Below are 23,766 nucleotides of genomic sequence, written 5' to 3' on the forward strand. Positions count from 1 at the left end.
TTCTACACATCTTCCTTAGTGTGACAATCCAGACTTCATTCCTGCCCTTGAATATCTATCACAGTAAAGAAGTAAGATGTCTAGTTTCTACACTATTGTGCAATGGGTCCATTTCCTGTTTCAGTTTTATTATTTTAGCAAATTAATTAATTTTCTTTTAATATGTGAAGTTAAATTATTTTTTCACTGAATTATTTTTGTAGTTTTGTATTTTTACTTGCTGCCCTCAGGTGTCTTGAGGTGTTCCTAAACAACCAGCCATTTGCTGCTTGCTTATTCTCTCTAGGAGTAGGAACCTTGCGAGAACCCTCAAGACCTTGTAATTCTGCAGGCGGTGTCTGTTATTTTAACCCTCCCAGTGCTGTTCCAGCCTGTGAGTGCAGTGTTTCTTAGCTGTTCAGTGTTTGCACTCCTCAGTGTAGATGTATACACTTTGTGTAATGTATATTGTATACAAAAATGTTTATATGGCTATGCATATGTATATAGACATGTATATATGTATACGTGCACATGTGTGTATGTGTGTGTGTGTGTAGATAGCTAATGTCATGGTATTTACCAACTCCCAAAGCTTCAACACTTTTCTTTAATATTAAAAGACAGTATAGGAAACACAATTCTGTATGTCTCTTCCTTTCTTTCAGTCAGTACACAAAGTGGTTGCTAGAACCCTGAACCAATAAAAATTATGCAATAAGATCTCCAACCTTCATTAATTCAAACTTGAATGTGGTTTCCACTCCTAACACTAACGCTCTATCACCCACAAACTACAAATGACCTATAGAAAACATTCAGATTTGCCCTGCTCATAAGTGCCCAAATTCACCGCTGTGTACTCATAAAAGAATTCAAATGGCTGCTAGTAAACTGCAGAGACACTTCAGCTGTCTGCTATTTAAAATCAGAGGACTACTGTCCACCATTAAAAACTAAACTATGCATTAGACATCAAAACTAACTCCTTAGAGAAGTTTATGAAGGAGTAATAACCCTGATCATGCCCTATTTTAAATTAGTAGCATAGCTAGGATGGGTTGAGCAGGGCAACTGCCCCAGGCACAAAGGGATGGGGGGGGGGCACCTGGTTGATGTACCAAAAGAAGGAACGTTTGTTGTTTTTTTTTTCTCTTTAATGGAATGCTCTTCACTTGAAGCTGAGGGGTTGGGGTGCTGATTCACTGTACTAGGCGCTGGTTGAGCCAGGTACATTTCTGCTTTAACTCATCTGTTGATGAATGAGCACTCAAAAAATTGAATATACGCTTTTTGGCACCATCTTCCTTCAGATGTAGAAAAAAAAATACTATATTTTTTCAAGAATATATCAAAGGAGCAACTATATAATGATTTCTTCTCCTGCACATGCTTCTAGGACAGCAGTTAATTCAGCATAACTTACCCTTTCTTCTCTCTTTACACTGATTGCTATCCTTGTATTTAATGTAATTTTTTTCTTTTACATTGTGTTAATGATTACATCCATCTTGTTCTTGTGCATTGTTTCTTTGCTTGTACAGTCCTGCGTCATAGCTGAAGAGAGTCTGCTGACCTGGTTATCAAACTGAAGTAAATATATTTACGCACATGTTTGTGTGTGTTTTGTTTGTATTGTATTAATGAATTCTACATTATATTTTTTCTATTTTTATTTGTAGTATACCATGTTGTTGCTAACTGTTATGTTCAAAAAAACTCGTCTCTAAATTTTCTGAGGGAAATAACCAGATATTTCAGATTGGATTTAGTAGTGATGATGTCATTTGATATCAGAGTGCTCGTGGCATCCAGAAACTTCCTGAATAAAAGCCACAATAAGCTGCACCTGCTATTAGATAGTCATAGGCCACAAACCTGAGGCCTCCCAGTGGGCTTATAAGGCTGATCTACATTTTTCATTTTCTACAGTTGTTATCCTGTCTTGCTGCCATTGCATTGTGTTATTATATAACACAAGCTTCCTTCTGCTGAATCATTCAGTCCTACCTTCTGTCTAGTTCTATAGAACTCCTTTGTTTGTACCATTACTAGCAGATAGCAGATTATCTCTAATGTCCATAAATGCTGAGGTACAGTTCCAAAATACCAAGATAAAGACCATAAGTCACATATGTACCACTTATAAAGTTGCTGTCAATGCATATGTTGTCAGCTCCCTTCCATATATTTCAGTTATCCAGAATTTTGCAGAATGTCCATTTTTCGTTATATTTTTTTGGTCTGTTCCTCATCATATTTGAGGTTTTATAACAGGTCGTTGAGGTCCCTAAATTATGACAGACATTTCAGTTTCAGACTTCATATTTATCAAAAAATGTATTCTAATACAAAACCTGCTATTGTAAGAGCAGTATTTAAAATATCAAATAACGAAAATGTCCGTACGGAGTTAATGCTCTAATGCAAACAGCAAAAATCAAGTAAATAAATACACAACAGTAGAGCAAAGCAATGAAGGGGTGAAAAACGCTGATGTAAATTCCCATAAGCTAGATAACTCCAAGTCCATAAAATGCAAAATAATCCAACGCTGTCCAATGGTAAAAAGAAAAATTTATTGCAATGTGAATAGGTTAGCGCTTTCGCTTAGTAGCTTCTTCAGACCTTAATACAAGTAAACCAATCTTCAACTTTTAAATATACAAAAAGGCGCGAAACTAACAGATATTGCTTAAAGCTGTATCAGCCCATGTTAAAACACCTCCTAAAGCATCAACGCATATACAATAAAAAATACATCATTATAAAACAAATAATTGAAAATATGTATATAAAATGCTGTAGTTGATGCTTACTAAATAGTGTGCACATAAATCCAGTATTTTAAAAGCTAATGACATATAAAAAATAAATAAAACTTATGCCCATCATAAACATCTAGTCATTCTGAGATGGTGGACACAAGAAAAATCGAATTCATTTGTCGTCTCTCAACCTCCTCAATTTCAAAAGTGGACGTAAGGGGACTTTACCATTGAGTCCAGGTGGCATGTCGGATCTGAACCTAATGATCCAATGTGTCTCTCTAGTCTCCGTGTAATTCTCAATGTCTCCCCTTCTATGAGTTTTAAAAACCTGTTCTAAAATCCTGAATCTAAAATGATGGTCTGTACCACTGTCATGTACATGTTTGGCAAGCGCATTGTGCAAATGACCCTTCCTAATGTAGTAGACATGCTCACGAATCCTGTCTCTAAGACAGCGATTCGTTTTGCCTATATAAAATGCCGAACAGGCTACACAGGATGCAATGTATACTACATTCTTGGACATGCAATTACCACGTGCACGTATAGTGTAATCACCTAAACCCAAAGGATGTACAAAAACCGGGTCTGTAAGAATATAGGAACAAAAGTTGCATCTATTGCATGGTACTGAAAAATGTTCATGGACATCGAAGTCACGATGTATTGTCTTTGGGTAGCATAAGAGATTCTTAAGGTTCTTCTTGTTCCGCTACACGAACCTAGGTCTATCTCCACTAATCTCTTTGATTTTAGGATCCACTGATAAGACATGCCAGTGTTTAATAAAAATGTCTTTGATAGGACCTATATCTTTTGTGTAATACACTGGAAAAACTACCTGTTGATTCTGCCGTTGCAGGCCAACAGTTGCATAGTCATCATCAGTCCTAGCTAGATAATAATCATCAGCCCCATCAGAAAAATAGGGCTTGGCTCTATTGTCCCTAAGAACTGAAATGTCCTCCATCCCTAATCTAAAGTCAATCATACTGTAGCTTCGTTCCCTCAACCTGTTCTCCAGGTCCTTCATATCCGTTCTACATGCTGAATCAACAGGTGTGTATCTAGACACACGCATGGCTTGTCCAAGAAAAATATTTTTGTAGACAAAGCCTGGATGCATACTATGACGGTGCAGGAGGGTATTCCTGTGACATGGTTTGCGATACAAACCTGTATTAACCATCCCACCTGCTAACTTCTCCACATATACATCTAAAAATGAAATGCGTGTGTCAGACCATTCCACTGTAAAATTTAAAAAATCTGTTACTGTATTAATCTCCTGAATAAAACATTCCAGTTGTGCAGGCGTACCCTTCCAAACAAGGAACAGGTCGTCTACAAAACGCCTGTAGAACGGAACATAGTCCTTATAAAACTTATTTCGGAACAGATGTCTGTGTTCCCATTCAGCCATAACGAGATTGGCGTAGCTATTGGCACATGAAGTGCCCATAGCCACGCCATCTCGCTGAAGGAAAGTCCGTTCCTGGAAACAGAATACATTCGACTCCAGAACAATCTCTAATAGGTTAAGAATCAACTCAATGTCAATGCTTGATAATGACTCTAACCTTCTCAAATAAGTACTGATCATATTGACACCTTCCATATTAGGTATGACCGTGAACAGAGATTGGACGTCCATCGTCACCAAGAGGGAACCCTCTAAATATGTACAAGAATTAGTATATTGATAGAGGTCTAACAGGAATTGTTTAGTATCCTTGAGAATATGACAATTAGCTTCTACCACTGGTCTCAATTTACTCTCTATATATATATATATGGAGAGTGGTTCAGTAGACCACCCTCTACCAGCCACTATTGGTCTCATCGGTGGAGAAATAGGGTCCTAATGAATCTTCGGAAGTCCCTGTATGACTGGTATCAAGGGAGGTGTAACATAGAAAAACTCAAATAAGGCTTGATCAATAACTTTATCCATAAGCAGACCTTTCAATATCACCTGTATCCTATTGATAATGAAGTCTACCCTATCCTCTGAAATGGACTCATAGAACCTCTCTTCTCCTAACATATTCATCATATCATGTTGATATCTAACAATATCAAAAACAACAATCCCTCCGCCTTTGTCGGCTGGACGGATAATAATTTCCTGATTGTTGCTCAACCCAGTCAAAGCTTCTCTTTGTCTAAAGGTGAGATTGTATCTATTCCTATTGCGAGGACCATATTGTCCCTTCATCTTGTACAAATCATCCTCTACCAATTTGCTATAAGCCGCGACTAAAGGGTGTATCGGTGGTACGAATGTGCTAGGTTTTCTATAGGGGTTGGCTAGGTATAGCATCCATTCCATTGTGTTCTATTCTCAACGCCAAATTCCTGACAAATAATTTAAAATCTCTCAATGTCTCCTCATATCTACTATATGTGGTGGGAATGAACGTAAGTCCCTTGGACAAAACTTGTAGTTCATCATAGCTCAGCTCATGGCTGGATAAATTAAATACTATGTCATTTACCTCCCTTCCCACATCTTCTTGATGTTGCGATTGGGCTGTCTGTCTGGGGACAATTTCCGTTTCTGGCGCCCCCTGCTGATGGAGCGCATTCTCCCCTCCCTGGTAAGTGACCTGATGGGGAAAGGATGCTTACTATTAAAGGCCTGTGCAGAACTCAATAGCAACAACTCATTGTTATTACTAGTACATACATTAGTATCATTATTAGTTATAACTGATGATGTATTAATGACCTTCCTCCGAACCACAGGCTCGGGGTGAAGTACTTGTGTGCCATTAGTAATAACAGCTTGTACAGATGGTATAACAGTGTCACTATTAGTAATAGCCATCTCTTCAGTGGCGGTATTGTCAATAATGTCCACAACTGCAATATCAGACCTTATAACTTGATCTATACCAGTAGAACTCCCTGGTAAAATAACATTGTTCTGTCCATTAATTTCATTAACAGTCTCTGTAGGTACATTATTTCGACTAGATGTCACACTGCCTCTGGGCCAGGTGAAGATATGGCCCAGCCTGAAATCATTACTGTCCCTCTGGAGTTTCGCCCTCTTCTGATTGAGAAGGCGTCTCTCATATTGTATAACATTGTCCAACAATAAATTACAAGCATTATCAACAGCTGAGGCAGGATATTTGGTGTAACTATCAAGCCGTTGACTCTGTATATCCTGCCTCAACGCTTCCTCTATCGGATTGAAAAACTTATTCATTAACCTCATATAATTGAGGCTTACCTCGATGTTTAACTGCTGCCATTCAAATAGCAGCTCCGGATAGAGGGTAGCCGTAGTCGGCATTTTGAGCACTCTCAGCCCTCTGGGAATGAGTCGGCGCTGGATGCAGACTTCAAAATGTTGTCTTTGCGTCTGCATACGTTTCAGTTTAATTAAATCCAATTCCAGCTTTTCAGTCGCCAGGCGCAGTCCTTCTCTGTTGTAAGCCATACTGTTAGACGCCTCTTGTGGATCCTCTTGTTCGCCAAAAGCCTCTAAAGGATTCATGTCAACTCGCAAACAATCCGCCAACCGGTCGGATGCAGGACGTGACATCTCAGGAACTTCCTGGTTACTACGCACGGTATATGGCAGTTCAATCTGTTGCTGTGCCCCTTCAATCATGCCTCCAAACAGAACAACTAAGCTCAATAATAATACCAAATAACGAAAATGTCCGTACGGAGTTAATGCTCTAATGCAAACAGCAAAAATCAAGTAAATAAATACACAACAGTAGAGCAAAGCAATGAAGGGGTGAAAAACGCTGATGTAAATTCCCATAAGCTAGATAACTCCAAGTCCATAAAATGCAAAATAATCCAACGCTGTCCAATGGTAAAAAGAAAAATTTATTGCAATATATACATGTTTTCAATGATTTGTTTTGTAATGATGTGTTTTTTATTGTATATGCGTTGATGCTTTAGGAGGTGTTTTAACATGGGCTGATACAGCTTTAAGCAATATCTGTTAGTTTCGCGCCTTTTTGTATATTTAAAAGTTGAAGATTGTTGGTTTACTTGTATTAAGGTCTGAAGAAGCTACTAAGCGAAAGCGCTAACCTATTCACATTGCAATAAATTTTTCTTTTTACCATTGGACAGTGTTGGATTATTTTGCATTTTATGGACTTGGAGTTATCTAGCTTATGGGAATATTTACATCAGCGTTTTTCACCCCTTCATTGCTTTGCTCTACTGTTGTGTATTTATTTACAGTATTTAAAATATGTCTAAGATATTCTGAGCCTTTTTCCCCCAAATTATTTGTAGCTTTGTTCAAAATTCTTGCTCTAAGAGGTTGAGAAGTATATTCCCTTCTCAAGTGACTGATCCAGTCTGTTGGACATGGTGTCGCTCATTTTTTTGGATAACCATTTAGTCTGTCTTTCTGTTACATAGAATAATAGACTTTGATGGCAGATAAATACTACACCTTCCCAAGAATCTGCACACATTTCTGCTTATTGCTTCATGTTTTGATTTTATGCAACCAACTGTCTTAGGTTCGTAGGTGTTTACTAGGCTGATGACCACAAAGGCGTTTTTAAGCCTAGCCATGCATCCCAAATCTCTGACTAGTTCTGATATCCTTGTTAAGTGTAAACTAGGTCTTGGGAGATGAAACATAATGCAGGTTGTGTGTGTCCATTAGAGACATAGGTGCCAAACCAGGGATGAATTTCCTGTTCCCCATCCAATTGTCCAGGTTACAGTTGAATTGGGTTAGGGAGGAACTCTGCTTCACATGGATAGGGAGCCTGTTCCGGAGACAGGGTAATCTCTGGGATACATACCTATCTCTCCAGCAGGTCCTATTTATATCACAGGCAATGTTTACGTCTTTAGAATGGGTAATTCTGGTGCTGTTTGTTCTGTGGATATGTAGAAGGTCCATCAGAGTAGGGTCTTACAATACCCTGTATGTCAGGCATAGATCTCCCCTCAAAAGCCTGTAGGAGACAGAATACAGGGATAGAGCCTTGAGATGGTCTTCATAGGACATTTTACTTAAGCTCACTATTTTTTAGTGAGGAACCTCTGTGGACATTCCAGTTGTTGGATATGCCTGATTAGGTACATACCAAAGGGGGGCATTGTAAACGATACATCTGATGAATGCCGAATACAGTGGAACAGTGACTTCCTTGGACTTAGATGCCATACCTTTGTTTATAAGTTGCGCAACATAGAATGATTTCCTCACAGCAGTAGACATGTGATGATCAAAGGCCAGATTACTATCTGTGTGTCCCTACGTTCCTGACTACTGGGTCAACTCTAAGGGGTGTGTTGTCAGTTTGATACTTACCAGGGGTGGATGACTTCCTGAAGGATACTATTATGCATTTCTTGGAAATTAGTTTTAATCCATGGCTCTGACACCAGTTTTGTCTGTCAGCATTCTAACTCTCCTTTGAACTGCCTTATGTCTTTTCCTTTAATTTTTTGAGAGTCAGCAGAGATGGTTTACAGACGTGTTAAGAGGAATGATCAGCTATCATCTGAGTAGAGGCAAGGGATGTTTACTGTGGAGAAAACAAAAGGAAGTGCTTGTTGTGGACAGTTAGGGTTATGGGAAGGGAACAGGACTAATGTTTTGAAAGATGCATCAAGGTGAAGAAGGCTGACAGATGGGACTCAGTTTGGAATGGATGTGAATAAGTACAGTTTCATAAAGCATGGGACAGACTGTTGAAAGGACAACAGGTAGCTTTAAGTAACTGTGCAAGTGATGGAATAGAAGTGGAAATAAAAAGAGGGAAGATGTGTTGTATTTTGCTGGCTGGATCATATGGACGGATTATATATACTTACATGGTCTCTGTTAGCAGAACAAGCTGTTTGATCGTGTGACATTTAAAGTCTGGACTTTTCATTCCACACGTTCTTTATTGCATTTACTGAATTTGATTTTATTGGGTGCTTTGTTGTAGTTTATTTTAATTATGTATTTATTCTGTGTATTTCTTTTCGTGTTTTGTCTATTGTCCGTGCACTTTTGTTAAAAGCACCTTAATGAAATTAGTTCCTGTATTAATTTTACCCCAGTTTGTGTTCCTTATCTTGAGGTGTTCAGCTTTTATGTAAGTATGCCATTATTTCTGTTTTGGTATCTGTCTTCATAATTGGATTTTTTGTATGATTCTGTAATCATATTTTTACCCTTGGCTGTCCTGTAATCAGTCTCTGTCTCTCTCTCTTTACTCTGCAGCTTATTTGTTAATTTGTTATAGCTCACAACTGTGGCTGTGCAACTGTCAGATTGAAGAGTGTTCCATTTAGTCCATTTTTCATTCTTTGTGTATGTTTGTTTCTCATTTTGTTTCTGAATTTAAGTAATGATAAAATGTTTACCATTGACAGAATATGCAGCTGCCTGTCTTAAACTATGAATTTATTTGTTTTAATTGTACCAGTTTTGACAGTTATGGGATTTGGGGTCACAGTGTAACCACTTTGACCTTAAAGCCATGTTCAATTTTATCTGAAAAAAAATATTCTGTAGAACTTGTTAAACTCCAGTAGTCCTCCACAGCTCCTACCATATCATCCAGCAAACACAGTTTATCCACTGCCTGTGTAGGTACTGTGTTTATTTTTTTAATATAGGATAATTGTTTAATTGTGTATTGGGAGCATCTCGTTTTTTTGGATTTATTAGTCAATGACTGGCTTAAAGGCCTTTTGTATCAGCTGTAGACTGCTGGCTGCTCCAGTTAATTGTTTTGTGTTATGTTGTGTTAATTCTCACTAGCTCGATTACACCTTCCATTACTTGTTTTAATTTACTGTGTACAGCAAATGTGTGGTCCTGGTGTTTTTTTGTGTGGAGTTTTTTCCATTTGTGCCAAATCCTGCATGATATATTTATAAACCACATCACAAATGTAGTGCAAAAGTTTTGTCTTGCAAATATATATTCACTCTAGCACATCAAAATGAAGGTTCTTCAAAAATTACAAAATGTATTTATAAACATCTTAACCATTTCACTTAATGTTTCCATCCATGAGTTCATATTTTTAAGAAGACTAAGTCAGTAAGCCTAGTGTCTGCAGAAACTGAGGATTAGCCATGTTGCTGTATGCAAAGACCTGCCCCTTACTGGTTTGCAGCACCCTTAAAGAAGACAAAGAAAAAAAGTTGCATTAAGTACATTTTATGCAAGAGACACAAGCACACACTCTCAAGTTTAAAGTCCATGTTTGTGGCTTATTCTTTGAGTATTCAAAAATAGCGATGATGATGACCTTATTTCTACCATTTTCACAGCGGAAGTAGATTTGGTATAAATCTTAACCTGCTCATCCTCAGCTGACACTCTTGCAATGTAAGCATAGTTCTAAAACTGGGATACAGATGTCTCCTTAATACCTTTTCTATGTGCATTATTTTGACCAGTATAGACATTTCTAATATTTCTTGTCTGTTTCTATTTAAGTACCTCATTTCACAACACCTTTGTTAAATTCACAGACAAAAAAAAAATCCCAAAGTTTGTCATTCAGTAAACACAGGGTAACTCTCTTCCAAAAAAACAGACACCAGGCAGGTAAGGGTATTAGCGCTTTTGTTCCCTTTATTCACACTCCAATACGGAACTTCATCAGATACACATACCTTATCCATTTCCCTCTTTTTATACAATTCTTTAAAGCAATTACCCCAATCAACACATTTTACAATTAAAGTAGTAATTTGATTCCTCCATTTAAAAGCCATAAGTAAGCATTTTAAAAGTATATAAATATATACATATTTTCCTGTTACTGTTCTCCAAAGCTGTAATAAAAAAATTCCTTTCGTTTGAAAATACACTTTTTTAAAAATCATTTACATATTGAAAATAATTACTTGTAAATGTAAATATTCTCTTTATATAATTATTGACCACAAAAAGAAAGCATTCCTGTTCAAATCTCTTCTGCCTTTAAATGTAATAAATTACTCAATGAAATTCTGTCATTGATTCCAGGGAAAACTGTAGCGTTTAATAAAACCTGCCAGAAAGTTTCCCTGTACTCCAAAAAAGCAAGGCCAGTTTCCTCTTTTCTCTTGTCTACCCACCTTTTCCAAACACAAAAAAGAAACTTCGTAAAATCCTTATACCCTACACTGTGTCTATATAGGGTGGTGTTTTTATCCTGTCTCTTGATTGCGTATACATGCTTGGGTAGACTCTGGCTCCCACATGTCTCTGAATTGGTTAAAGTTTGTAGAGGAGGATAAAGAAATGCATATCAACTGATTGATCTGTTTTGACATGCACTGTGTCGCTTGGCTTTTCTTTGTTTTTGATGCTGGAAGGAGACAGCTGTGCCAAATAATCATTGTTGGTGTGAATGTTCCATGTTTTAGTACTTTTATTAACTCATTTATTTATTTATTATTGCCTTTTGTTGACTAAGTAGACGTCATAATTACAGGCCTTTTCTCAATGGAAACTGTTGCTGGTATTTATTATAAATGTGGGGAATTTAACTAGGGAACCTCCCCCTGTTTTGCATTGGATACTAGGAACCTTTTCAAGGTAGAATGCCATCTACTTTGTGTCTGGAGGAGATGAAAGATATTTTACTCATGGAGTGTTAAGAATTATGTTTGGTGGCATGGAAGATCCAGATGCTACAACAGCTCCTAACACACTGAAGTCAGAGATTGTTTAAGGGGAAAGCTAGAAGCAGTTAGTGCTGAAGATTTAGAACATGCAAAGCTAATGATCTTCATCCTTGTGTTTAGGTTTGATTCCCTTAGGCTCAGTTTGCTAACATTTGACTCTGAACAAGTCTTTTATTCAGTCAGTGTTCCTAAAAAACAGACCATGTGTAGCAGATTTGCCTGGTTAATAGATATAGTAAAATAAAAGAAATTAACAAAAACATTATATCAGTACTGACTGAAGTTCTTTTTTTCTGGACCATCCACGTGTAACAGGAGGAGATGGGAGTAATATAACTGCAGATGAGTGCAGCCATGCGCATTAGTATGTGTGGATGCCCCTTAGAGCACTGCAAGGTGCCAGAAGGAAGCAAGCCAAATTCTTCTTCTTTTGTAGCATGAGACTTCAGAAGCATGATTCTGGCAAGGAATGCATATGCATTCTAGATAGAAATTATGGGTGTACAAATGCGCACACTTTCATTAGGCCCAGTATAGTGGGGACTGAGTAGTATTTTCCATGCAGTAAGAAGAAATCATCTAACGTCTTGTGGTTGCCAGCTGCAATCCTTGGCTCTGCTCTCCCTCCATCAGTGCCCTGGTAGACTGAGAGTGAAGACTGATTAATTGGCTAATAGGAGATGGGGTCTTTATAGTCAAGAGGCAGAAAGAATGCTTAAAAAATATATAAAGAAAAAGTGGATGTATTAAAAGGCATCAGAGCTAGTATTTGTTTTTTAGTAGAAGCCAGACCTAGATTTTTCAGATGCAAATCTGTTTCTTATTTTCCTAATAGTTTCCTTCTTGAAAAAGATCTACAGACCTGGATTACCTTCTTCAGAAAAGTATACAGACTTAGACATACATAATTAAGATATTATAGGCAGTGCAGAAGTGTCTACTGAATGAAAATGAAGCACCGTATTGCCAATGTAAACTTTTTACAAATGTATGAATGTTTCTTGAAAGGATGGCCTGCAAAGAATGCATCTAGAGTGTTTCTCCCAGGGCCTCTGCTGAAAATTGGCTTTGTTCCAAGTCTGACTTTCCCGGTAAGCAAATGTTAAATAAAATAAATAAAAATAAAGTAACTTTTCATTGTTTGTTATATTATTTGAGGAATGGCATTAAATATAAGATGGTTTTCTACTGTGGGAACTATATATTGTGGGGGTCTAGTGACATAATCTCTCAAGGCCATCATTTTGTAATGCTAAAAGTGTTACATCAAGCTCATCCTGGATTGTTTAGCATGAAAGGTTTAGCTAACTGAAATATATGCTGGTCTGATATGGATTATGATATAGAAAAAAAAGTAAAGCTTAATGGCAAATATTATTTATTTATTTATTCCAGTTTGGTGACCGGGGAGGTCCACTGGACTCGAGAGTCCATTTTCAGTGGAGGCCTGGGGAGAAAAGCTCCAGATAACAAGTTACAAATAATGTTTACATTGTTAAGCTGCGAAGGTTCGCATAACAAGTTACATAACATATAGAATTTTTCACATTTCTAAGTTACTTATCAAGTTGAAATAAAAGAAAGAATTTTTACATTGCATACAGTATGTAGTTGTAAAAAAGTTTTATAGCAGGATGGGTGGTAGATAGAGAAGGAATCCAATACTAAGTAGTTAAGAAGATTACAAGTAGTTATGAAGGAGAGGAAGAGAGACATAAGAGTGAGCGGCTGGGAGGAGATTGGTTATAACTTATAGTAAGAATATAAGAGAGAGGTTTGAAGGGAATGGAGGCTAGCCAGGAGAGAAGGAAGGGGGGAGGTTGGGAGGTATGGTGTGAGGAGTACAGTTACATTTTCTGTGAAGAAGCAGGTAGTAGGAGTGTAGTAGTCTTTTTAAGGTGTTTAGGTTGTCACAAGCTCTCAGAGTGGAGGGCAGGGCATTCCATATTTTAGCTAGGGTGAAGGAGAGTAGAAGCTGACCAGCAGGACGCTTTGATTTGTAGATGGAGATGAGGTTTTGGTGAGTGGATCTAAGGGGTCTTGGAGGGCTATAAGGTTGGAGGATATTGGATAAAGCAGGGCAGCTGGTGGGTTGATATAGTAATTAGTGGGCTGAGACTAATTGGAGGAAGTCTAGTTGATTGGGGAGTTCTAGCCAGTTTATAGTTAGTAGGGAGGAGCGGTGGTGGGAGGAGGCTTTAGCCTTAGTGGCAAATCTGGAGATTTTGTTGTAACATATTTCTAGTCTGGAGGTAAGGGTGGAAGATAGATTAGTAAGCAGAGGAGCGCCATAAAGAAGGGATGGGAGAAGATAAGTTGTGGCTAGGGTCAGTCTAGTAGAGAGAGAGAGGAAGTGATTATTCCTGTAGAGTAGGCCGAGTTTTATGTAAGTTTTCTTGATGTTGAGTTGGATGTGGGTATTGAATTTTAGGTTTTCGTCAATGGTGACTCCCAAGAGTTTGGTGGAGGGAACAATATCAATGACAGAGTTGTTGAGGCTGGTAATTTGGAATCAGTTTTTGTCAATGTGGGTGGATTTTGAGGGGGTAAATAGGAGGATTTTAGTTTTGCTGGCGTTTAGTGAGAGGTGGTTTTGGTGCATCCATTTTTCAGTGGTTGAGAAGGCAGATAGCGTTAGAGTCTTGAGTTCAGTTTGATTGGAGGCATAGCAGATGAGAGTGGAGTCATCTGCATATTGGAAATTTTGGTGAAGGGAATGGCTTTGTGGAAATCATTAATAAAGATGTTGAATAGCAGAGGGCCAAGAATGGAACCTTGGTGAACTCTTGTTGGTGTTGGAAGGAATGTGGAAGAGGATTTGCCCCATTTCACAGCATGGGACCTGTCAGAAAGATAACTGGAGAACCAGGAAAGAGTTTTAGGCGAGATGTTAAGGTTAGATAGATGGTTAAGTAGATGGGTGTGTGAGATGATATCAAAGGCTTTAGAAAGATCTAATAGAACAGATGAAACTAAGTTACCAGAATCTCGGGCTGAATTGATAGAGTGTAAAAAGGATAGAAGGGCTGTGTTGGTATTGTGTCCTGAGCAGAAGCCATGTTGGGTAGGAGAGAGCAGTTGATGTTCAGTTAGGAATGGCAAGAGCTGTATGTGAATGCATTTTTCGAGAAGTTTGGAGATGGGAGAGTGGATGGCTATGGGGCGGAAGTTGGAGAAGTTACAGTTTTTGCCACCTTTGTGGAGAGGGAGAATAAAAGCAGAACGCCATAGTTTTGGCACATATGACTCAAGAAGTGATCTATTGATCAGGACGCTGATAGGAAGAGCAACACTGTCAGAGGCCATTTTTAAGAAGGAGGAGGGAATGTTGTCAGGAGCATTGGTGCAAGGTTTAAGTTTGTAGAGAAATTTCTTTGAGATTGGTGGATACTGGTTTAAGTTCGAAAATATGGGGAGTGGGATGGGGTGGAAGCTTGGGAGGAGGTTGGTGGGAGGAGATGGGGTGGAAGCTTGGAAGGAGGTTGGTGGGAGGATGTTATTTGGGAAGGTTTTGGTTAACTCAGCAATGGAGCAGGTAAACAGTAAATCACCTTGAGTTCACTTTTGCACTACTGCGAATGGTATGAACAGCCATGGTCTGGACTACACTTGGACTGGTCTGCATGATTAAATTATGTATTCCACTTATTCATGTGCAGCCACTCAAAAAGTGGCACAAAGTTTTAATCTACATGGTATTCTACAAGTAGTAGTGTCTGATAATGGATCTTGTTTTACTGGTGTGGAATTTGCAAACTTCAGGAAAAGAAGCCAACTCTGTTGCTCTAGAGGATAAAGCTCTGACTGCAGTCCAGGTGACTCAAGTTCATTTAGCAGCTTGGACATCTGGAGGGGCTGGTGTGGGAAAGATAGTTGCACCTGTCTTGTGGGGGGGGGGGGGGCAGACTATGACCATCCAGTGTCATACTTCTTTGAAGGAGGGTGTCAGTGGGAAGGATGACCCAGGGATTGTGTCTCTGGACACCATGGTCTGAATATGATAACTGTCTTCACAGTTACGAGAGAGTGTGCTCTCGTATGGGGAGGGAGTAATTGCTGCCATTGTACTTGTTCCCCATCCAGAGGTTATAACTGCACTAAACACATCATCATTGCCAGGATGCTGATGAGGGCACAAATCACTGCTAACGCTGCCTGAATGATGAGCTCTGGTCACCTGCACTTGGGGATACACAGGAAGTGAGAATGAATGGGCTTGTCTGATAAGGGGAGGCTTTTTTTTAGTCATTTGATGAAAGTGTAGTTCCCTTAACAAGAAAGGGGATCTGGGAGGGCAAAAAGGTAAAACTTTTAAAGGCAAATGAGAAATTTTAAAAGTAGTGAAAAAAATAGTAGTCTTAGATCTGGTGGGGAAGTAGCTTAGGTAACATGTAAACTGGGAAAAAAGGGAAGCATTAAAAAATAAATAAGACATTAGGATATGTTGTTCTGTTACCCAGCAAGCAGTAGAAGGAATGCAGAAGCTGATGAAGTCAGAGGAATGGACTTAATGTTTGCTTTTCTTAGGCTTTGAGCGTACAATTTATTGGAATAGTGAGATGTATTAAGGCTTTTTATGATAATGTAATTGTATTTTACCACAGGCTGGGTGGATAGTAAGAAAGAATTTAGTTAATTGTGGCTAATAGCACTGCTGAATTTTGGTTCAATATTCTGGCTATTTCATTAGGATACAAAAGAGTGGGAGATATGTCTTGGGAATGCAGATAGTAGAATTTTGGAAAGAAACATCAAACTGACATTAATTCATGTGGTTTAGAAGGGAACGTGAGATGGTATAGTAACTGGTTTCCTGAAGTGTCCAAGACCTTCTAAAAAAATTAGAGAAGATTATATAATGTTTATACCTATGCAGCATTTCAGCATCATGTGGATGGTTTCTATAAAAAGTCAAAAATGTTAAGTGTCTATCTTTTCATAATGTTTTTTCTGGGATAGGACATAATACCAGGTTCAAGTCTTTTATTGTTTCTTTTTTGGTATTTGCAGTAAATTAATTAAATTATAAAATACAAGGTTAAAAACTAATGCCAGGAAAATGTTTCTCATAGGACAAATTAAAAAAATTTGCCATACTGCCCAAGATTCACTTACTCCTCAGGACTCTGTTCATAAAGAAGCCTCATGTAAAAATTAAAAAATTAATTATTTAGAAGTGCTACCCTAAAACTGCACTAAGCCTTAGATAGCAGTCCTGTACTCATTATGCCATGTCCTTTAGCAGCTTGAATATAGGGGGAGATAAGATGAGTCAAAGATGGACAAACAAGAGTATGGTGAAGGATAGAGTGGGTCAGATGGAGCTGAGGCAGGAGGATTTTGTCATGGAGTTCAAGCCAGTGGAGTTTGTTTAGGGAAAGACAGTGGTGTGTTCGATAAGGGAGATTACTGGCGAATCGAGCTATTTTATTATGTGTATGTTCAAGCTCGGTAGTCAAATTCTTTTGTAGTTGGGTGAAGAATGGGGAGGTGTAGAGAAGGGTAGGAAGAAGTAATGCTTGAGCTAAGGACAGTTTAGATTCAGTAGTTAGGAATTTTTGTATTCCTGTACAGCAGTCCAAGTTTTTCATGAGTTTTTTTTATACAGTTATTAATGTGAATGTCAAATTTAAGTTCGTCATCTACATAAACTCCACGGAATTTAGTATGTGGTTCAACTTTGATGGGAGCGTTATTTAGAGAGGAGATGGCGAAAGAGGTTTTCAGACGTTGGAGAGATTTAGGCAGGAAGAGTAGAAGTTTAGTTTTGTTAGGGTTAAGTAGTAATTGATTAGCAGAGAGACATTTTTCAACAGAATGTAGAGTCTTGAGTAAGGGTGAGTAGGTGAGGTAAATTGTCAGATGTGGAGATGATAGTCATCTGCATATTGAATCAGAGTGGAGAGAGGACAGTAAAGGTATAAGTTGTTAGTTAAGATGTTAAACAAGCAGGGCCCAAGGATGGAGCCTTGTGGCACACCGGTTTGCACAGAGAGAAAAGGGGAGGTAGAAGAGAACCATTTAACAGATTGTAGCTGATCAGATAATTAACTAGAAAACCAGCTGAGAGAGGAGTTACAAAGGTTAAGGGAGGCTAGTTTGGATTAAAAGATCTTATGGAATACAGTATCAGAGGCTTTAGAGAGGTCGTGGAACAGGCAGGAGACTAATGTGTTATTATCAAAAGATGAGGAAATTGCTTGAGTGAAAGATATAAGGGCAGTAGTGGTGCTATGATGAGGTCTGAATCCATGTTGTGTGGGGTGAGAAGTTTTGTTATGAGTGAGATAAGACATGAGCTGTCTGTGTATACACATTTTGAGAATTTTAGAACGGGGGGAAAGAATAGCGATGGGCCTAAAATTTGAAGGGTCAGTGGAGTTTCCTCCCTTGTGTAGGGGCAAAATGTAGAATTTTTTCCAGACAGTAGGGACAAGACCTTCTTTTATTGAGTGACTGATAAGTATAGAAATTGGATAGGCAATGGAGGAAGCTGCAAACTTAAGATAGTAAGGTGGAAGGTTGTCAGCAGAGGGGGAGCAAGGTTTAAGTTTATTGAGAAACAATCGGATAGTTGAGGGTTTAATGGAGAAAGGAGTGGAATGAGGAGGTGGGGGAGGGGTGTCAGGGATAAGATTAGCATTGGGTTTAAGTAAGTTCTATATGGAGTTAATGAAGGAGGAGTTAAGAAGAGTGGCAGTTTTGAGAGAGGAGGTGTTAGGAAAAGAATTGGGGGAAGGGGTTACCAGGGTAAAGAATTTTGTTCATAGTGGGCCAGAATTTTTTGGGGTCGGTATGAGGGTTTTTTTGATGGTTTGAGGTAAAAAGTGTTTTTTTCAAGGTAGATTTGTTTTAGCACGATTTCTGAGTTCTCTGTAGAGCTGGAGATTTGAGGTAGTTTTGTGTTTATTCCAGGATTTCCAGGCACTGTCCTTTTTCTGCATGTTGAAGAGACTATTTTTGGTGATCCAGGGAGCATAATTAGATTTAATATTTATTTTTTTGATGGGGGCCATGGAGTTAAGAATGTTGAGAAATATGCTGTTAAACTGTAGAACAGCTTCTTCAAGTGAGAGGTTGTGAAGAAAGGACCAGTTGATGGAAGAGTGTGTTTGAATTTATTTGGGTCAAAGTTGGATAGGTTACGGCAATCTCTATATATGTGGGATTTAACAAGGTGTAGGGTGAAGGGAAGTGGGTGAAGGGCGAGCTGTTCAGAGTATAGCAGAGCGACTCCTCCACCTTTTTTTATAGGTCTGTCTTGGCGGAAAATATTGTAACCCAGGGGTAAGATTTCACTATTAGTAATGAGAGGTTTTAGCCAAGTTTCAGAGATGGAGATAATATCGGTGGTATAAAGTGATAGCCAGGCATGTAGTTCAGAGACTTTGTTTTGTATACTTCGGATGTTAAGGGCCATAATTTTGAGAGTCTTAGCAGATTGGGTAGTGAGATGTTGAGGGCTAGTTTGCGGAGATGAAGAAGTTGCTGTGGCAGAGAGATGAGTGATGAGGTGAGTGTCAGGGACTGGATTGGGATGAATATCACCTGAATGCAGTAGAATGTTTAAGAAGGAAGAAGAATTGGAGAGGAGAGAGTAGAGGCAGTCAAACTTAAGTTTTGATTTAGAAGGAAGATAATAAGATGTGGAGTATTTAATTTTATAAAGGTAGGCATTGTGATGATAAAAAAGAGAAGGTGATGAAGGGAAAGAGTATGGACTTGAGGAATTGTTATGTTGGTGAGGAAAAGTGGGGCTGTGGTGGAGGTATGGTAGTGTATAATGGAGGGATGTAGAGACAGAGAGGAGGGTTAGCAGTGTAATAGTAAGAAGTATATGTGGCATGTTAGTGAGAGGTTGGAATGGGAGGTACTAAGATAGTAGGTGGGTGAGAATATAGAAGAGTGGGAAAGATAAATGGAATGTGAAGTGTAATGATGAGAGGAGTAGAGTAGTGAAGAGTTGGGGAGTATGTGGAAGAAAGTTAGGAGGAGAGGGAAGAGTATGAAATCTGAAGGGAGGTAGATTGAGTAGAATAGTAGAGAGGAAGTTAGGTGGGGCAAATAAGGTGGATGAGTGGGAAGAGGAGGTAATAGGGGGTGGGGGGAAATAGGGAGGAGTGACCCAGTGAAGTATAAATGTAACTGAAGTAGGGGAGGGTGGGAATGGGGGTAGGGAAGTGGACTGAGCCCAAGTGCAGCATGGGCGAATGGAATGGGAGAAGCAAGAAGAGTAAGAAAACCTATCATTTATGCACAACTGATAATACCCACAGCTTTAAAATAGTGTTAAAAGAATACCTGCATACCTCTTGGATCTGCTCCTGCAATTACCCCATTTGAACATCTTCCCCCTTGCCTCTCTCTCAACAGCTGTGGTCCCACTTCTTTTTCTACCTCAACTATGTATTTAACTCAAATTTCTGATCAATCTTCCTTCACCATGAACTTCCCTGTTGTTGGTCTCCTCTTCTTCTTCTACCTCCATTCCTGACTATTCTTAAGGTTTTTACATTGCAATTCCTGTCATGCTGAATGTCACAAAGTGTTTTAAATCATTGACTTTCTTATTTAGTGTAATATGTTCCTATGATTTACGTATATGTTCTTTTCCTTGTTTCTGTCTATTTTTTCTTTGTATAAAGATCACAGGCCTAAAGCAGATGCCCTACGCTGATCGCCTTAAAAAACTCCAGCTATACTCTGTCGCTGCTCAGAGGCGATCTTTGCTTAACATACAAGGCCATGTCAAACCCAGAGCTGTTGGACATGCTACACTTAAAGAAATCCCAATCCCTCAGAGCCACATGCCCCAGGGATCTAAACCTTGTCATCACAATAAACAAAACATGCTGGAGGGATAGGTTCCTGACCCAGAGACTCCCCAGACCCATACATGTCAAGCAGAGTGCCTCTTTGGTCCTCTTCAAAAGGAACCTTGATGATTGGATGGGAGAAAGGAAATTCACCCCGGGGATCACGTCAGTCGCGATCATGTCAGTCGCCCTGCTAGACAGGGGTCCAGGGAAGTAAATAGTTTGGGAAGAAATAGCCAGGGAATTGTTATGGCTAGGCTTGTATAGGCCCTAGGGCTGATAGCCTAGTACCAACCTATGAACCTAAATTGTTCCCCTGCTTTAATTTTTGTATTAATCAATGTATTGATTATGTAATTGGAGCTTTTCTCCATGGGTCTCTGCTGAAAAAGAGCATCCTGCCCAGTCAGACTAACCTGGTTAACAAATGTCAAATAAATACATAAATAAATGATACCAGGATGAGAATATGGCCAGCAGGAGAGGATAACATAAATTGTATGTAATTTGGGTAAATAAAATGCTGCATAATCCTTCATGTAGTTTACTATAGCTGCATATCATTTGCAACAGAACAATAACCAATATAGTCCTCATGTTTATTACTCAAAATGTATATGGTGCTGCTGAAATTTTGGTATGCAGCTGTGAGCTATGTGGTTGCCTGACCTTGGCCAAACTTTGCTAGAATGTTTTTTTTTAAGTAGTGATCTGCTAGGAGCACCAAGCACAAACACCTTTCACAGAGTTGTAAACTTTTCATGACTAGTGCCCTTTTTTTTTGCAAGTATTTAACCAGAGAACTCTTCTATGGATAATTGCAATGTTTTTGAATCTCTTTCTCTGTCCCTTTCTCTTTCTGTCTGTTATTTACACAAACATGTACACAAGCTAATAAAAGTGAAAAATGAAAGAGCAAGAAAATAATTCAGAGCTGTGTTTAATACTGATCTGCAGAGAACAGGGATGTGGGATGAAGGATGGTAAAAGGATGAAAACAAGGAATATGAACTGTTGAAAATACTGGAGATTTGTCATAATGTAGTTGGAGGGAGCAGTCAAAGTAATAGTGGTCCCATAGCTATGGTGGATCTTAAAGGAAAAAACGCACATGTAATCAAAACACCACTTATGCCACATTTTTTTTACGTATCAGGAATCCATTTTGTGTGGTTACAGAACACTCATCACATTGCATCTCATTCATGGAAATACCAGATATATCAAAGTTCCTGTATTCATTTCACCAGAAACTAACCCTTGCTAGCGAACTGTACTCTGATCAAGCAACCACCCATGTCGTCTGCTAAGTTAAACAAAAAAAATTACACCTAAATAAGCTTTTTTTTCAAGGGGGTATCTCTTCTCCCTATATATAAGACATTCATGATATATACAAAGATAACAACAGCATTGATAATGGGTGAGCCAAAGCCATGGGTCGTTCAGTTGTTTCCCCTCCTGTGCACTAGCATGACTGCTAATTCTGAAAGTAAATTAACTTGGTGTCAGCAGTATACAACAACAGTGGTATTCAATGAATAGGACCCAGTAATACACTGGACATGTTTACAGTGTACCTTTTATACCTACACAGTTAAAATGCATTGCATTGTTTGTTCTTCAAAGTGTTATGCAACAGGTTAATCCATGTAAAATTACATTAGACTGGATGGTTCAGGAATGGAAGGTTGAAACTTCCAGAACCTTTAGTAACATCAGGACCCATTTTCCTAAGGAGTAACAATATAAATGTGAGGATCAAGCAGTAATATGGCTAGTAAAATACTAAAAATGAATTTATTTCTTTCAGGCAGAAACATTTAACATGGGTAACTTTTAGGAATGATCTCTCAAAATATGTCTATTGGTAGCGTTCAGAATGAAAAAGTGTAGAGATTAAAATAATGTAAATCTTAAACCTTCAAAGATAAGGGAGAGAGAAATAATGTTCTGTCATTAAAAGACATAGTTCTAATGGTAGTGAATGAAAGCAAGAGCAATAAATGTTATAACCATGTATTTTCAATGACAATTTTTCTCCAAAGCAAGCTCATGTGGAACCAGAGACTGACCTAGTTAGCAATGAATGTAAGACTAGAACTGCTTCTCAGTTGCAAGCCAATTATTGCAGGAAGTGTGTGTGTGTACATATATATATCTATGGATTCACTTTATAACCTCAAAATGCTGAAATATCGAATTTCAGTATCTCGAGACTGTAAAACCGAATCCACAAAACACCGACAAACAAAAACCGCGAAACCACATAACCGAAAACACCGCACACACTACACTAAACATACAACAAAACACCCACATCACAACATAAACAAAAAAACAACACACATACACAACTCACACACACATAAGCAGGGGGGCAAGCCCCGTTGCACCATCCATGTGGGGGGCTGCGCCCCACACACACACCCTACTTATATATACGAACTCCGAGATCGCACAAACACAACACAAAAGCTCACTCACACACGCACATTCTCCAATCCCTCACACACACTCTAACTCCCACTCAAAACCCTTACAAAACACTCACTTACCTGACATAACACCTACATCCAAACACGGCACCGCACACCAACAAAACACAAACCCGGACATTACATAACGCAACTTCATAACCGCGAATTCGACATATTTTCAACATATGTCAAATTTGCGATTATGAACGTTCGCTATTTTGAACATTCGACTTTATAGCTTCGAGATACTGAAATGTCGAATTTCAGTATTTCGATGTTATAAAGTGAACCCATATATATATATATATATATATATATATATATATACACACATGCACACACACACACATATATATGTATATAGATAGATACACACATACACACACACACATATATATGTATATGGATACACACACACACACACACACACACACACACACACACACACACACATATATATATATATGTGTGTGTGTGTGTATCTATCTATATACATATATGTATGTGTGTGTGTGTGTGTGTATAGCTGTAGATATGTAGATACACACACACCTACAAGCAGGTTGAACATTTCTGTGTTCACTTACCCACATCCCTTTAGGATGCAGAAGACAGACAGAAGAAGGGCATGCAAGTATCACATGGAAAGCTCCTGAGCCAAAAACCAAATTAAAGAACAATTTGGAAAGTCATTATAAAGAACATAACTTATTACAAAAAACTGAAAATATTTTAATTGAGAGGTATGCTAGTGCCAAATGATACTGCTGTGATAGGGCAACTAGCTGATTAAAGTTTCTCCAAAAACTTACTATAATGGGGAATCTTTTCCATAAACAAAAAAAGAAGGAATTGAAGATAAAGAGTTGTAAATCAGAAGTGGAAAGTCAACAGCATTTTCTTTGAAAATGTTTAGTCACACAAATGTTTTGCAGTGGAGTAAATGAGAAGTGGGCAAGTGGCGCATGGTCACCAAATAACTGTTTGGAGTGTTAATAGCCAAGTGTTTTAATTATGTATTGAGTATAACAAAACACTCAATATGAGTATGCAGTTTCAGTTTTATCTACACACACATTAACCAGAATACAAATA

The 23,766-nt window shown here is 38.4% G+C and overlaps 1 protein-coding gene across 1 annotated transcript in view; it reads left to right on the forward strand.

The window, feature by feature from the left end:
- The window catches only part of PIEZO1 (piezo type mechanosensitive ion channel component 1), a 3,550,337-nt gene that overhangs the window by 2,155,340 nt on the left and 1,371,231 nt on the right, over positions 1-23,766 (forward strand). The gene's annotated exons all lie outside the window — the stretch shown is intronic.

This window comes from Protopterus annectens, chromosome 8.part1 (assembly GCF_019279795.1).
Source record: "Protopterus annectens isolate FY-2018-M chromosome 8.part1, PAN1.0, whole genome shotgun sequence".
NCBI lineage: Eukaryota > Metazoa > Chordata > Ceratodontiformes > Protopteridae > Protopterus > Protopterus annectens.